The sequence below is a fragment of the Natator depressus genome, chromosome 11, assembly GCF_965152275.1.
Source record: "Natator depressus isolate rNatDep1 chromosome 11, rNatDep2.hap1, whole genome shotgun sequence".
Lineage (NCBI taxonomy): Eukaryota > Metazoa > Chordata > Testudines > Cheloniidae > Natator > Natator depressus.
The window spans coordinates 57,271,825-57,288,088 of NC_134244.1; the positions used below are offsets into that span (position 1 = coordinate 57,271,825).

At 40.7% G+C, this 16,264-nt stretch overlaps 1 long non-coding RNA gene across 1 annotated transcript in view; it reads right to left on the bottom strand.

The window, feature by feature from the left end:
• LOC141995622 (uncharacterized) overlaps nucleotides 1-16,264 on the bottom strand; it is a 44,176-nt gene that overhangs the window by 22,982 nt on the left and 4,930 nt on the right. The window contains exon 2 of the long non-coding RNA XR_012641376.1: nucleotides 12,522-12,631. This is a non-coding gene — a long non-coding RNA (uncharacterized LOC141995622). The remainder of the gene's footprint in view (nucleotides 1-12,521; nucleotides 12,632-16,264) is intronic.

Sequence of the window (16,264 nt, forward strand, 5' to 3'; positions counted from 1 at the left end):
AGCTTATGCTCAAATAAATTGGTTAGTCTGTAAGGTGCCACAAGTCCTCCTTTTCTTCACACATATGTGCACACTGATGTCCCTGTGGTCGGAGTTAAGCTTTTCCATTATAGCACTATGGTGAGAAATCTAGTGTGTGTTTTGCAGGGGTATCAAATTCATTCTGAAGAGAGGGCTTAATTCTATTTTTAGCTGTGGTCTCTTGGCCAGGACTAAAATGTAGAGCTACATAATCCTGTCAATCTACAGCGGATTTCCGACTGATGTCAATGGGAAGTTTGCACAGTGATCACCTGTAGAGCATGGCCTTTCTGTAGTAACTAAACTCACACTTTACTATTTGTTCAGTTCCGTCTTGAGGCATTCCATATTGCTCAATGAGAAGTATGTGCCCTCCCCCCAGGCCCTCTGCTAATCCTGCACTTTGATGCTTTGTCTTCCCATCCTCTTTTCTCTCTCTCTCACTCCCTTTTCCCTGTCTTTTGTGGGTCTTCTCCTTTTTCCTTCCTGAATTTCCATCCCTGCAGTATCTCCCAATTTTCCCCAGCTCCCACCCAAGAGCTTCACTCCCAACCCCTTCCCCATTCCACCCCTAAAATAAGCAATGATGCGGATAGAACCTACATTAAGATGTTGTTATGCTTTAGTGTTAACATCCCAATGGGATTAATGGTAAACCAGGAAATTCACTCTCCCTCATTCTCTGTTTCAGGCTGTCTGCGTTACACTGCATTGGTTCCATTCTGATCATTTGGGAAGGTTTTCTTTAAAATTATGAGTTCTAGAAATTTACTTTAAAAAAAAAGATTAAAGTTTAGATTCTGAATGCATCATGTGGGCTGGATCTGGCCTATGGGCCTTAAGTTTGGCACCTCTGGTGTATTGTGTTATTGTACAGGTTGGAGGTGTGGGGGCTTATTTACAGAGTCTGTCAGTGAAAGTGGTAAGCGTGATGTGCGTGAGTTAAAATATGACAAAGGAAAATACCCTGAACTGGACATTTTCTTAACGGCTTTCAATGTGTTTGCTGCACGTAGGAACGTGCAGTGTTTCTGTTAGGTTTAGAGACGAGACATGTTCCCTTATGTTGGTGTTGGAGCTCGAATCAGAGCTGATCCGGTGATCTGGCCCCTGTGTTGTCTTTTACAGTAGTGCAAAGTGAATGTAAAATGCTATCAAATGAAAATGGTAGCATTTTGCACCCACTTTACATGGGTATAAATGGCTACACAAGAGGCAGGGCCATTGAGAATCAGGACTACTGAATATACAGGTAGCTGGCAGACTGTACCTTTCCCCTCTCGTTCATGTAAAATAAAGTGGCCAAAATCATCTCTCACCCATCAATTGAAACATGTATTTGCCCTTTTCAGATCACCCCCCTTGCTTCCAATTGTATCAAGATTAGACTTCACACACTTGCCTTCAAGGCCCTGCACAACTCTGATTTGGTTCATATCTCTGACCCCATCACGGTTAATGATGCCAGCATCAACTCCCCTTCATTGCCTTCTCCTACACCCATCTTTGTGCACTCTTCCTTGCACAGAACATCCTTCCAATTCCCAAGCCTCTGTCCTCTTAGGAACACTTCTTCCCAGAGGCCATACATGTAATACATGAAATTGTACCAGATTAAAGAGAGAAAAAACTAACTACAGTGATGCCTTCAGCTGGGTCCCTCAATACATCTTAGTACCTCTTGGGTGAAACTCTGGCCACTTTGACTTCAATGGGATCATAATTTCACCCTTATTTTCTGCATCCATCGTCTACATTGTAAATTCTCTGAGTCAGGGATTGCCTTGATGTTTGCATCTTACACATCACCAAGTGCCTGAAAAATAGCAAATAATGATAGCTTCATCAATCGGCTTTAATCTCATAAGACTTATTGCAACTGATGGAGCTTTCAGACTCTCAAAATTTCAGTGGAAACAGTGCCAGAAGTAAGCCCTGTGCCTGACAAAACCTAATCAAATGCACAAGTTCCCAGGGAGGCAAGTGAATAAAACAGATGTGAGCTTTCTAGACCAAGACATTTTCATAGTTGATAGCACTGTCACCTCTACAGAAAACCCAAGGTATCAAACAATGCAAAGAACCATATTTGTAAACACATATGTCCAAACTGCCTTTTCTGTTTAAACTCAAACTTCCCAGAATTAATTGTCATGGGGTAGATAACTACTCATCTGAAATGTTGTGTAGAAAGGATTTTTTTGGTCAGTTTAACGGAGGTGCTGGTAGTGGTCTATGTTGGAGGGAGAAGAATTGTTTGATAGGATTTTGCCAAATTCTGGTTTATAATAGAACTGAAATTGCATGCTTAACCACACAGTCAATACTGTACTATCATAATACTGCAGTTCTATATTGTTTTACCAGTAATACCTCTTTTTGAACAGACAATGGGGCTGGAAGGCATAATCTTCACGCGGCGATCCAGAAATAGAACTGACCTACCTCCAAATAAATTTCCTTTAGGACCCCTTACATTTATTTAGTCAGAAGGATTTTCTCTTTCCCTGATCAGGACTGAATGTGAATCATGATCTCAATGATGAAAAGCCAGTAATTCACTTCACTAGTCAGCTCTCCATCCGCTAGGTTCATTTATTAAATTAAATTCCAGCTGTTGCCTGATATTCATTTCTCTTTCCTCCCCCTCTCTCTCATACACACACACACACACACACAGAGTGACAGTAGTGCTCATAAATAAGGTTGTCGTATTTAGGCCCCTCCTTAACAGCCAGCTAATTAAATATTTTCAGTGTCAGATAGAAAGATGCAAAACTAGCACTGCTTAATCAAAACCAACCAACCAAACAAAAACCCGAAACAACCCCACAACCAAAACCAAACCAGGGCAGAATCCAAAGCCAGTTGGAATCGGCATAGTGGCCTGGGATTTAATGGTGCTTTGATGATTTACACCAGCTGAAGACCTGGCCCAACATCTCCAAAAGCCCCCTTGGTAGCCATTGTTATGTCAATTTTTCTGAAGATTAAGGGCTTGTCTAGATGGCCCCCGTAGTGCGAAATATGGGATGTGAGCTGCAGGGCTGGCTAAAATGTTGCACTATAACTGCCCTGAGTAGACCCTGCTAGCATGATCCGAGAGGTACCTAGCTCACGTTATTGTAGTCCTGCAACATTAAGGTGAACAATGTACCTTTTCGTTTGTACTATCGGGATATACACAGGGCAGTTACAGCGCCACGCTTTCGCCTGCCTTGCATCTCACATCCCATAGTCCGCACGGCAGAGCCATGCAGACACGCCCTAAATGCATCTGGGGAGGATTTTACGCCAAGGGAAAATGTTCAGTTCTGCGGCCCAATACGGGACTACATTGCTGTTACTAGCGTTCCCAGCAACTATGTGTCCATGCTTTACAACTCCCACTGTGTCCTTTCCTTTTCTGAACTGTTCTTCCAATGACTTTAAGGTGTGAACTTCATTCAGACCAACTCTGCACATGTCCTCTAGAGATGCAGTTTTGCATTTAGACCTGCCCTGGCTTACAAACCTTTCACTACAAAACTCATGTCCTTCATACCCTGCCAAAATTAGAATCTGCTACTAAACCAAATCACTTGAACATCATAAAGTTGGGAAAAAAGGTGAAGTAAAAATTCTGTGAAAAATTCTGTCATTGTACTAAATGTGTAAAAGCTGTCTGGCCCTTTATGCTTAGACCTCATCCTGCAAACTGCTCAAAGGGGGAGGCAGCTGTCTGAACCGTCCCACAGAAATCGCTTTAAACACTAAGGTCCTGTTGCTTCAAGGTGTTCAACAGAGACATCAGTGATTTCTGTGGGACGGTTCAGACAGCTGCCTCCCCCTTTGAGCAGTTTGCAGGATGAGGCCTAAGCATAAAGGGCCAGATCTCGTCAGCTGATGTAAACTGGCATAGTTCTAATATGAGCTAAAGGATCCAGGCCAAATTATAACAGTTGAGGATGTGGCCCTCAATATTGTCTCTGAAGGTAAACAGGACATTAGGAACTCAGGGAATTTCAGAGGGATAAAAGCAATAGTGTTAGTAAGTTTCTGAAATCTCCTGCTGCACCTCTACAGTAATATGTTTTGTGATTTATACATATCAGGTACCCATAGAATATGTTATCCAGATCAGCAGTGCAACTGTCCATGCTGCAGACGGATAATGGCTAAGTACAACAGCAACAATTTTCAGCATATAGTGGGTCCAGTGCAGAAAATCGTCTTGTGTTCAAATTCTATTCTCACTTGCAGTCATTTAATGCCATGGATTTCAGTGAGGATACATGGGTGCTGGAGCAGTATCTGGTCCAGTATTTGAGAAAGTGAGACAGCAAACCCTTTTCTTTCATGATCTATTAATATTTTTAAAGATCAAATATATTACCTCCTGTAGATCAAATTCTGCCCTCTCTTATAGATCTGTGTTCAGAATTTAGCCTAATATGTGCCCTTCCTTAAAGGTTTTGCCATGCAATTTCGTTATTACTGTGACGGAAAGAAAAGTGGAAATGATAGGTTTTTTCACTGTAATATGGAAGCCAATTTATTAAAAAAATTTTTAAAACGATTTGCATGTTAAGAATTTTTAACTTAAAAAACTTTATGAACCTTGCTTTTGGCATCTTGAACATCATAAAACCCCAGTGTGTTTGTTCTGCTTGATGTCAGACAATCTACATTATTGTCAGGTTAATCATCTTACATACAAATAATTACCCCGATAAAGCAAATGTTGAAGGACACACGGCAAATGAGACTGACACACTTGCTCAATCTGATGAGTTTGAATTTAGCTGAGATTAGAATTATTAAACCGTGGCTCAATTATATTTCATCGCAATGTGTTGCTAACACATAGAGTGGAGATCATTCCAAAAATTCATACTTCCTCTCTGAGACTTGTACCAAGCATATCAGGGCATAGTGGCATAGTGTTACAATAGCAATATTTAAGTCAACCAACCAAACTGGATGTGTTAAACAGTAGCTGATGATAAATTGGCTGGTCAGTATTGTAGGGTTTTTTTAAACTGGGGGGAAAAAATCAAAATTCAACTTATGGTCTTCTGTGGTTTTAATGCCATGATTTTTTAATACACCAACCTGACACAGCTACAAATAACAAGATCAGTAGTGGGCATTTTTGTAAAAGGGATGTGAGCAAAGGGGAGAATTGAGGGGGCAGGATTAAGTTTCTGGTGGGTAGTAATTACAGTGGTAACATCCGTGATTGTGGATGGCGTACAAGGTGAGGGCTTTCAGCTGACAACTTTTCATTTCCTTGCTTTTGTGGTTGTGTGTCAGGAATAGTATGTGTGTGGCAACTTTAACCATTTCACAATGAAGATTTATGTACTAATAACATATATCTGTATAACAAAATATTTGGGGAAAACTTTTTTAAACAATTGATTATGTTTATATCAAATGAAAAATTTCATTTATGCTAAACATTAATTATCCCTTGCATCTTGTTCAAGAGAGACATGATAGCCACATTTTGGCAAACATGGGCCAGGAAGAATATTCAAATATTGGAAGACCTACATCATTTACTTCCAAGCTATTCTCTCCTATTCTACAAACACCAGTCAACGTCCAAACATATATTTGTATACAACTATTGTGTATGTCATATTTCACTATGATGGGATGATTTGGTTTCTCTTCGTATTTGCAAATGGCACTTGTTAAACTAGGCTCCAAGCTTATGAACACTTACATATGTGTTTAACTTAAAGAACATGAATAGTCCCATCAACTTCAATGGAGCTATACATGTGTGTAAAGCTAGGTATGTGATACGTAAGTATTGACAGGATCAGAGCCTTAACTGGTAAGCAGCTGCCAGATTGTAACCTCATATGCCATGACTCACAATAGATGACATTCACTCAGGGGTACTGGAGCAGTTCTCTGAAGGTGGGGGACAGTTGGAGGGGATTCCACCTCTTGCACATGGCAAAATTGGGTCCTTTGCTAGCCCAGTGTGTGGGAGGACATTGGGGTGGGGTTAAGGTAGACACGAGGACCTTTCTGCAACTTTGCTGTGCTGTGAATGAATACGCAAGGTGTAGGGTGCTGGGAAAATCAGGCTCGCTGAGTTCACAAATAGGTGAACCTAGGGGCCAAAAAAGCCCAGCACAAGAGGCATATGGGGGCCAGAGCCCCAGTTTCAGCCCAGGAACTGGAATAGTGACTGTGAAGAAGCTAAAAAGGAGCCCTGCCCCCTGCCTATATGCTGGGGACGGGGACGGGGGGGGGGAGATTTTTTTCAACCCCCCTTGCCCCACTCCTGCATAGTGCCCATTTACTCTGGCTTTGTACAGGTGGTGAATTTCACCCAAGTCCTGACAATCAAGATAACATGTCTGAGAAAATGTCTATGCTGGAGATTGATCCTGATTTCATTCATAATGAAAACTAACATCCAGAGGCGCTGACTTTCTGACTTCTGGGGGGGGTGCTCGACCCCATGCTCCACCCCAGCCCCCACTCCCACCCGCACTCCACCCTTTCCCCCAGGCCCCACCCCACCCCGCTTTTTCCTGCCTCGTTCCGGCCCCTCCACCTTCCCCTCCCCCTCGCTCCGTCTCTTCCTGCCCCCGCTCCTCCCCCCACCCTGCAGTGCCTCCTGCCTGCCGCTGAACAGCTGATCCCCAGTGGGCAGGAGATAGTGGGAGGGCAGGGGAGGAGATGATCAGCAGAGCCTGCAGGTATTTTTTTTTCCATGGGTGCTCCAGCCCCAGAGCACCCATGGGGTCGGCGCCTAGGCTAACATAATTATTCTATTAATTTATCCAACTTCAGCCATATCTTTCTGAGGAGGAGATCATATAAGCATAAGAGGGAGAGGGAGAACAATTGCGGTGTGTTGGTTTTATCTCTGAAATTTCTCCCAGTCATACTAAATTGTTTGAAAATGGGAAGCATTATGAAATCTTTGCATCCTACAAGCTTTTTTCCTCAAGCCAAAAAAAGGGGAAATATGTAAAAATTATGCTTCCAATAAATAATTAATGTGTGTGAACTGAAGACATGTATCTGATTCGCGAATCATTTCCCCTAACACTGCTTTTCTTCACTGTCATTCTACAGAAATGACACTAATAGGAAAATGTGTCCCAATGTGCTATTCTATTGCACATTAAACATGCTGAAGAAGGCATGAACTTGGTGACTATGAAGTCAATATGAAGTCAATTTCTCTCAACAAGAGGAACTATCATTCCAGGATAGTAGATTAATACTGGCATGACACCACTCCCTCTCTCCCCGCTCTGTCTCATGTAACATTTACCTTTTATTGCAAGGTAACTGGGGTATTTATTACACACATTATCATAGAATCATAGAATATCAGGGTTGGAAGGGACCTCAGGAGGTCATCTAGTCCAACCCCCTGCTCAAAGCAGGACCAGTCCCCAACTAAATCATCCCAGCCAGGGCTTTGTCAAGCCTGACCTTAAAAACTTCTAAGGAAGGAGATTCCACCACCTCCCTAGGTAACGCATTCCAGTGTTTCACCACCCTCCTAGTGAAAAAGTTTTTCCTAATATCCAACCTAAACCTCCCCCACTGCAACTTGAGACCGTTACTCCTCGTTCTGTCATCTGCTACCACTGAGAACAGACTAACATGTAACAAGCACGAAACAAGAAAATAGTTGCTCCAGGTAGACATTAGTATAAAATCACAACACTGACCTTGTCTCTGGGCAAGTCTCATCCATTCAAAAATAAAATAGCATTTAATTTAGGGTTACCAACCATTATTTATATCTATTGAAGTGCCATCTTACCTATTTAAGATGAATATACCACACCTCTCGCATGTAGGCTTAAAAATTTTCCCATCTATTGTGTCATGGAAGTACAGCCTAGGCTCCCAATTCAGCGACTTATTTTCTAGCCTTCTAGTTTAAGCCACAACTTCTGATGGGGTCGCTGATCTGCTTACAAATTACTATGTTTAAAACAGGGCAGTAGAAGAGGGTTTTGTTTGTTTGTTTTTCTCTCCCCCTCAGAATTTGATAACTGCTGAATTAAAGATGTTTATTTGCTACTTAATCAAAAATTACATATATTTTAAAATTCCCCTAGTGTCTTCTGCTTTTTCCCGAACCCACACATTCTCAGCAATGATGTTGTAGAACTCCATATTTCACACAAATAGATGGGCCTTTGCATGCTCAGCATAGGACATTTTCCATACTTGAGAGGCCTATTGTGAAATCTTTGGCTTCATGGACTAGAATCATAGAAAGGAGGAAGAGATCAGGCTTGACAAGCCAGCTCCTTTAACGTGGGAAGTGTCTTGCCTATTTGTTTACTATTCTCTGAGATTTTGGAAGAATGTAGAAGTCCTCCAGGATGAGAGAATGAGAAGGAACTCCCAGAGGTGAAGGAGAAGGTGTGGACGTGAGAGGGGAACCTGGGGGAACAAGATGGGAAATGAAGAATAGAACTTTGGAAGGTGAGATGGGAGAGAAGGTAGGAACTTGAGAGGGGAACCCTGGGGGAGGGGGAGTTAGAGAGACTTGGCTGATTGTGGTTGCGGGAAGAGATGGTAATCCCAGGGAACGAAGAACTCTTTGCTCCCTCCATGTGCTGTGTCCTGATGCTAACTGGCCCCATGCATGGGATCCTGGAAACCCCCTGCCCATGCCTCCAACCCCTGCATGATGCTCAGATACCACATAATGATGATAGTTATGCCTGGTGGGGTGCTGTAACTGTGGGTATGTCTACACTGCAATCAGAGGTGTGCTAGCAACATGCCGGCTCAGGTATGTCTATGCTCCAATCTAGCTAGCTCAGATGCCAACAGTCATGAAGCCAGAGTATCATGGACTGCAGCACAGGCTCGCCACCCGAGTATGTAGCAAGGCATGAATGTACTCAGCTAGCTAGCCCAGGCTAAGGACCGTGATCCAGTGGCTTCACTGCTATTGGTACCCAAGCTAGCTAGATTAGAGTCAGCTCAGGTATGTTTACATATACTGCAGTCGTACCTCAGATTGCAGTGTAGACAATGGCCATACTCTCTATGGCCATACTTTCAAGTGTTTAGGTTTCTTTTAAATTTAGTGCTGACTTTGAATTTCCTGGGTTTTCAGGGCTTAGTTTTTTGATATCTAGAACAGTGTTGTGAGAGGGGTTTTTTTTTACTCATTGTTCCTTAACACGGTTTTAAGGAACATTTTATCTGGGATATGAGACAGAAGTGCTGTCATTCACTATCAAATATTAGTCACCATGGGAACCTTTGCAAAATCATGCCAGTTGTGTGCTGCCAATATCTGAGCAAGGGAACTCCCACGACATTTTTGGGATAAGCCCCATGTCCTAGGGATCTGGGTGCTGCAGAGGGAAGTAGTGAGGGACTGGGGAATTATATTCATGCATTTCCCCACATACAATTCCTCATAGCCATCACTGAGTCATGAGGAAACACCAGGGGGCAAACAAACTTTAAGACGCATCACAATTGCTGACTGGTCTAGATGCAGCATGGAGTCAGATGGCTGAATCATAGAAGATGTATTCTGGCTGGGGAGCTCAACCTGTACAAGAGAATGCAGCATTTGAAATGCAACCCCCATTAGGGCCACAGCAACTCAGCTGGGTAGAACTTAATGTCAAACTGAGTTAAATATTTCAATTTGGGAACGTCAGAACGTTTTGATCAGAGATAGCTAAACAAAGTGTTTCAACTTTTCCTCATTTAAAGTTTGTTTTGGGGCAAAAATTCTCAGTTGAAAGTTTTTGGAATTCAGATGTTCAGTTTTTTTATGAAAAAAATCAAATTTTTCCATGGCAATCAGACATCAATGAAAACATAATATAGTTGAAAGCTCAATTTTCTGTTGAAAAAGATGACAGAACATTTTCCACCCGCCCTATAAGGAGGCTTAGAGATAATTAAGGGGCAGGGAAATCATCCCGACTTGCCCTTCAGTGTAATGGTAGAATGCTAACAAGGAGTTCCCATGCACTTAAAAAAAAGGAAAATGCTTTCATCAAAAAATCAAACTTCCAAAGAGAAGTTTAAATTGTGTGGCCTAAAATGTCCTTCAAGTTCTTCTAGAAAGAAGAAAAGAATGACAGTTTGCAAAAATCTACTTCTACCCCAAAAAGATATCTGCCTTCCATGTTACATGATTAAGGGTCAGCTAAGAAACTAGAAATAAAGGAAAACAGATCTATCTACACATTGGCAATTCCATGCAGTCCCTCAGCTCTGCAAGATGCCAACAAATCCATTACTACAAATGCATTTTGCACCAGGAGAGTCCCAGTCCTGGATTTAAAGGCTTAATAGAGGAAGATTGGGCTGGGGAAAGGAAAACTCCACGTCCTGTTCACTACTTCCAATGAAGAAGGATTTTCCCCAAGTGAAAAGTAAATTGCTGAGAACACGCAACTGAAATAATTAAAATTACTTGAGGGTTGTTTTGGGTTTTTTCCCCAAATTCCCATGGTACTCAGTGTCATAAGGCTCTATTCACTCTACAGTTCCCACTTCTTGAGTCTTAAATATTTATCAAATGACTGAGGTCCTTAATAGTCTCCTATGTCTTACAAAAGACAGCAATATGCTGCAGAATTTGACCTTGAAAATTATCTATAGTCTCACTCATCAGGGCCGATGCTATTTTCCTTTTTAACAGCCTTGGAAAGCTGTGGCAGATAGACTGGATAGCTGCGCCACACATGGAAAATTTTAAAACTAAGGGGATGTAATTTTGGTATAAAGGCATGAAGGGATGCTACACAGACAAGGGGGTGGATACTTGTTACTGAAGCTACAAGCTAATTAATTTAAATTGAAATAAGTTTCATTGAACACAGAAAACAACTTCTCCAGATAGGGAGGAATCAAATCCTCAAAAGTGGGGGTGGAATTAAAAAACAGTAGCAATCTTCACGTTATGGCTTCATAAGCAGCTATTGGAGATGCATTAGAGATATTAGAGCACAGGCAGAAAAGGAAGAGGTTAAACTGTAGAAACTACTATCACTCACTTCCAGCTCTAACAATTATCTGATTCTGTGAATGGCCTGGTGAATGACTCTCATGTGTTTCAGAGTCTATACTGGACATTGAAATACTGGGGCGGGAGCAGCATCTAGAAGATAGGGAACTGGACTCGGCGTCAGGGGATGCAAACTCTATTCTCAACTCTGTCTCATATAAGTGGTCCAACATAGAAGTCTGCAGAGGTTCAACTAAATCAGTTTTAAACTTATTGTAGATTAACTGATGCAACTTCTGTGCGTGGTTAAGTGTGCACTTACTAAGATGTCACATTCAAAATCCGGGTAAATCAAAGGTAGGGTGTCGTCTCCATTAGGGTAGGGTGTCGTCTCACAAAACTGATTCATTAGAACTGGACAGATCCAAATGCAGGTTGTTTCTCTTACATAAAGTATAAAATCCACTGATTGTGAAATCTGTACTTGACGAAGGAATTTGGTAATTATAAATATCCCCTTGGGATCAGGTCCAAACCAAACTCAACAAGAAGTTCATTTTGCTTCAAATGACTTGCTTCTGTTTGTTATCCTCAAATATTTTTAATGACCACTAGTTCACAATGACTAAACCTTACTAAGCTCTTGCCAAGTTCTTATTACAGTTATTACCTGTCATTAATACAACACTTGATGTGTAAATCTCCAAGGACTTTCAAAATATCATTATCCTTATTTTACAGATGGTGAAACAAAGATAGAAGGTCAAGTGACTTGTCCATGGTCACATACTGAATCAATAGCCGAGCTGGGAATAAGAGTTCATGGGTGAAACCCTGGTTTCACTGTAGTCAACAGGAGTTTCCAGGTTTCCGGATGCCTGGCCCCATGCTCTTTTCGTTGGATCACAGTATAATGCGTGTGCTAGGTTAATGCAGAAATAAAAGACTCGAAAAAAAGAATTTTGGTGCTAAAAAAGTTGTCTGACACAACAATTTCTGTCCTTTTTTTTAGACACACTAAAATGCCAGATATGGGTTAAGTCACACACCATAAAATGCAATTAAAGTTGAACTGAAAGGACTTCTTTTAGAAACAACTGAAAACAAAATACTCTAATATCTAATACATTCCATTGAAAAGAAAATGAAGGTTTGTCTGGTTGTTAGTTTGTTTATTCTCCAATACTGGTTTTTTTAAGGGTGGATAACATCACAAATACCTAAAACAAAGTAGGGGTTTCAGCTTTAGGTGTTTGGGATGTCATTAACTCTTCAGGGTTCTGTGTCTCTTCAACATTTATGTCCTACTGGGCTAGTAAGAGATAAAGTTATTTTAACAGAAGTTTGACTCAGCGAAGACTGAGTAAAACCATAGCAAAGATCCTAGGATGTGGCCAAACGTTTATAATTTTAGCAAAACATAAAAACCCTAAGCATCACTAGAATCATTACAAAAATTCAAATAGACTACCGGATCAATAGCCAAACAACTGAAAAGCGCTAAAGAAAATTGCCACATGCAATAAATTACCTCCATCCTCGTCGTAACACCTTCCATTCACCCAGCTGGCTGCTTTCCACTCCTCCACCATTCTCGGGGAAAATTCTCCAGAATACCCTGAAGGTCAACGAGTCTAAGTTCTGATGGATCAGGGAAAGAGTGGGTCTCAGAGTCAGACAATTAGAGCTGGTCAGAAAAATAGGCCTGCTCCTCATGGAAAATTTCTACCAAAATAAAATAAAAATTTTCCATGGAAAACTTAGACTTTTTAGTGAAAAATAGAAAACCAAAAATGTTTGGATTCAGTAGTATACCTGTGCTAGCTTTAATTCGGCTAGCTCACTAAAATAGCAGTGAAGACACAGTAGTTTGGGCTAGTGATACACGTATGTATCCCAGGAGACCAGAAGGTCTTGCACAGTCCATGCTGAAGCCTGTGCCATCATGTCTTCACCTCTCTTATAGCAAGCTAGCCAGATTAAAGCTAACACAAATATCCCAAGCCAAGCGGCAGATCCCACCTGCAACTGCAGTGTAGACACACCCTATGTGTTTGCATGGAGTCGAACAAAATGGTTGGGGCCTCTATCAACACACATTTGTGTTTTTGTATTTCTTTCTTCTGTGCAGATCTTATGTGCATGTGTCAAATCACCAGAGTCATTAAATTAGTAAATCAAGATGATTAGACAGAAAATAGAGACCTTTGCTATTTAATTCTGGGGGGGAACAACTTTTAAAATTCTGTAACAAAAGCATGATCTACGGGCAAATATTAAAATTATGCATACAATGAACACACTTAGAAGTGCATAAGAAAAATTAATTTAAGCACCATTTTGCATAGCATTAACACTAGTAATTTTCATTTTTGCTTTAAAAAGTTTGTCATTCCAACACTTTGTTCTTCCTTTGGAATCACTTCTGTGCGCACATATTTAGAGGGCATGACTGGCTACCATTGGGTCAGATTCCAATAGATTCAGAGCTACATGAATAAAAGTAAATCCTGCTGAATGGTTTCAGAATCTGCATTTGTCAACAGGCTGGTGCAGTCAAGCCTAGGACAGTGAAGATGTAGTTGTTAACAATGGGACAGATTCTGATGCTCTTGTTAAATGTACCATTGGTTTCAATGAGAAACCTTGCAGAATTAGGTACTATTCAGTGTGTGTAAAGGTATTAGAATCTGGCCCATAGCTTTGTTCATTGCATAGTTTTACATTGAGGAGGGAGATGCAGTCATCACTTTAAAAATATCAACATTAGCCAGCATTTATCACATATCATCAGTATCTGAGATACAACAATTTCCCCCATATTTAGCAAAAGAAATAACCATAATAACGGCATGCTATTTGTGAGCAGATGTTGGCCTTTTAATGACAACCACCATTGCCAGTCATTAATTTACTTAAGTAATCAGTCCTCTTTTTTGTTTTTTTATATTAAAAAACTATGCCAAATATCAAATTTTATTTATTCTAATCAAGTTAGCATAAATAGACGAAACTAAGCACATTTTTAAAACTTGAACAAAACTTAAAATAAATTATGAGGGTGTTTATATATATATATATATAGACACACACACACGCAACAGATTATCATGCTCATAAAGAAGAAAAGAGATACATTAGCTTGTGTAGTACCACAATATTTCAAGAGGAAAAAGACTTCAAAAATCAGATCCTAAATAATACTATAGCTTTTTGGGACAGAGGAAACCTCACAATCATTCAGTTAGCACTTAGGACAGACAAAGCATACGACCTTCCACAGTGCGGAGTTGGGAAGGGTTTATTATATAAATAACCTCCCCAAAGTCCCCAATAGTGTTCTAACTTGCTGTCATTTCCCCAGAGAAGGGCCCAATCCTGCAAGCAGTTTCGCACATCCATAGTTATTCACATGAGGAATGCTTATTGAACACTATGGGACTGATGCATAAAGTTATGTATGTACTGGTTTGGAGGATTGAGACTTTGAAGTAAGGGGAGACTTTTTCTGAGTTCACTTTGCTCCCTATGCTGCTACCTGGTACAAAAATGAATTAAAATCCTAACTCCATAGCTTCACTGATGTTGAGGAGTCTACATGTGCTCCCTACAACAGGACCAGTAGGCATGCAGAGTGTGCAGACAGCATGGCCCAGTAAGGTAACACAAGATGGGAATCTGAGGAGATCCTTGTCCCAACTCTGCAATCCTTAGGCAGCTGCATGGACAGTCTCTCTCTCCATGCTCCCCTGCTGCACAACCCCACCTCCCCCAAACCCTACCAGCAGAGTGGAACTGGGCTGAGTTCTAGGTCGTCCCAGCTTTAATTTACGTGGTTGATAGAGCTAGTCAGAAAACGGAATTATCTGTTCTGTGGGAAATTTCAACATTTTGAAATTTAAGTCCCAAGTTAGACTAACAAGTCCAAATTTTGACATTTGCTGAGGAATAGAGATTCCAAAGTTTGGTTTCAATAATATCAAAATGCTTCACTGCAATTAAGTCAAAACATAATCATATAAAATATTAAAATTCTTATTTGATAATAACACAAGACTGAGCAAAATTTAAATAATATTTTACCGCACCAACATGAAACAAGAAAGTTAAAATGATTCATTTCAATAATTTTCCATCAAAGAATCTGTCAAAATTGACACGTTCCAACAAAACATTTCAGTTTCAACAAAACTGTATTTACTGGTGGAAACCTGTTCCACTGGAAATTTTTTGACCAGCTCTAATATTTAATGGCTTAGGGCCATTAAATCTTGATCCTTTACTCATTCTGAGTAGCAACTTACTCCACAAGAGGTCCCATTGATTTCAGAGGGAGCACTCAGGTAGTAAAGGACTATTCAACAGAAATCAGGGGATCGGAATCTAGTCTTGAACGGCTTAGTAGATTATTCATATAGCACACAGAGGGTTTTTTTCGTTTTTTGTGGAAAAGCCCATCATTTTCTTGTAAAAACAAGTTCAGAAACGTCCCCATACATTTTTTACATTTCAGTGGGCATGAGGTTTTCTTTTTTTTCCCCCTCACCACACAAATTGCCAACTATACTACCAAGCAGAAATCCTAAATCAATGTTTTAAAACAAGCCAACTGTTTAGAAACAGAAAAAGAAACTTAATTGGGAAACCAATCCTTTTAAGACAGAAAGATGACAGGGAGGGAGCACTAATTTGTCTTATTGGAATAACTGCATTTTAGGTTTTCAGAGTAAGATATATGAGGCTTGGGCAGCCAAAAGGGTTAGAGCAGGGCTCAGATTTTAACACAAACAGAGGGTAATCTGGTCTGGCACGGTCTGGTCACTGCAACAGAGTATCTGAAGGTTAGGTTTTATGTTTATTAGCATCATCCAGATGGCGTTTTATGTCCTTAATAACTTTGTCCCTGACTAAGCCATGAACCTACTGTTTGACAAACACTGTAGGAAATATCCATCAGCAGAAAAGTCATTTTGTAATGAGAGGCATAGCCCATACATTTAAGGTGCATACATTTTGCTTCTGTGTACCTGTCACCTTTTGCTCTGTATACTGAACATTGTAAGGTGCTCTAGGCAGTTGTCCTTAAACTAAGGTGTCAAGACACACTGGCAGTCAATGTTCAATCAGTTGCAGCTGACCCTGTCCTCATTCCAGAGCCCTCATCATATTATCAAAGAGGAACAGGGAGGGCTCCCCACCAACAGCCTGCTGTCCCCTCATACTCTACATACCCATAATGTTCACCACAGAATGGTCATTGCAGCACACGCTGTC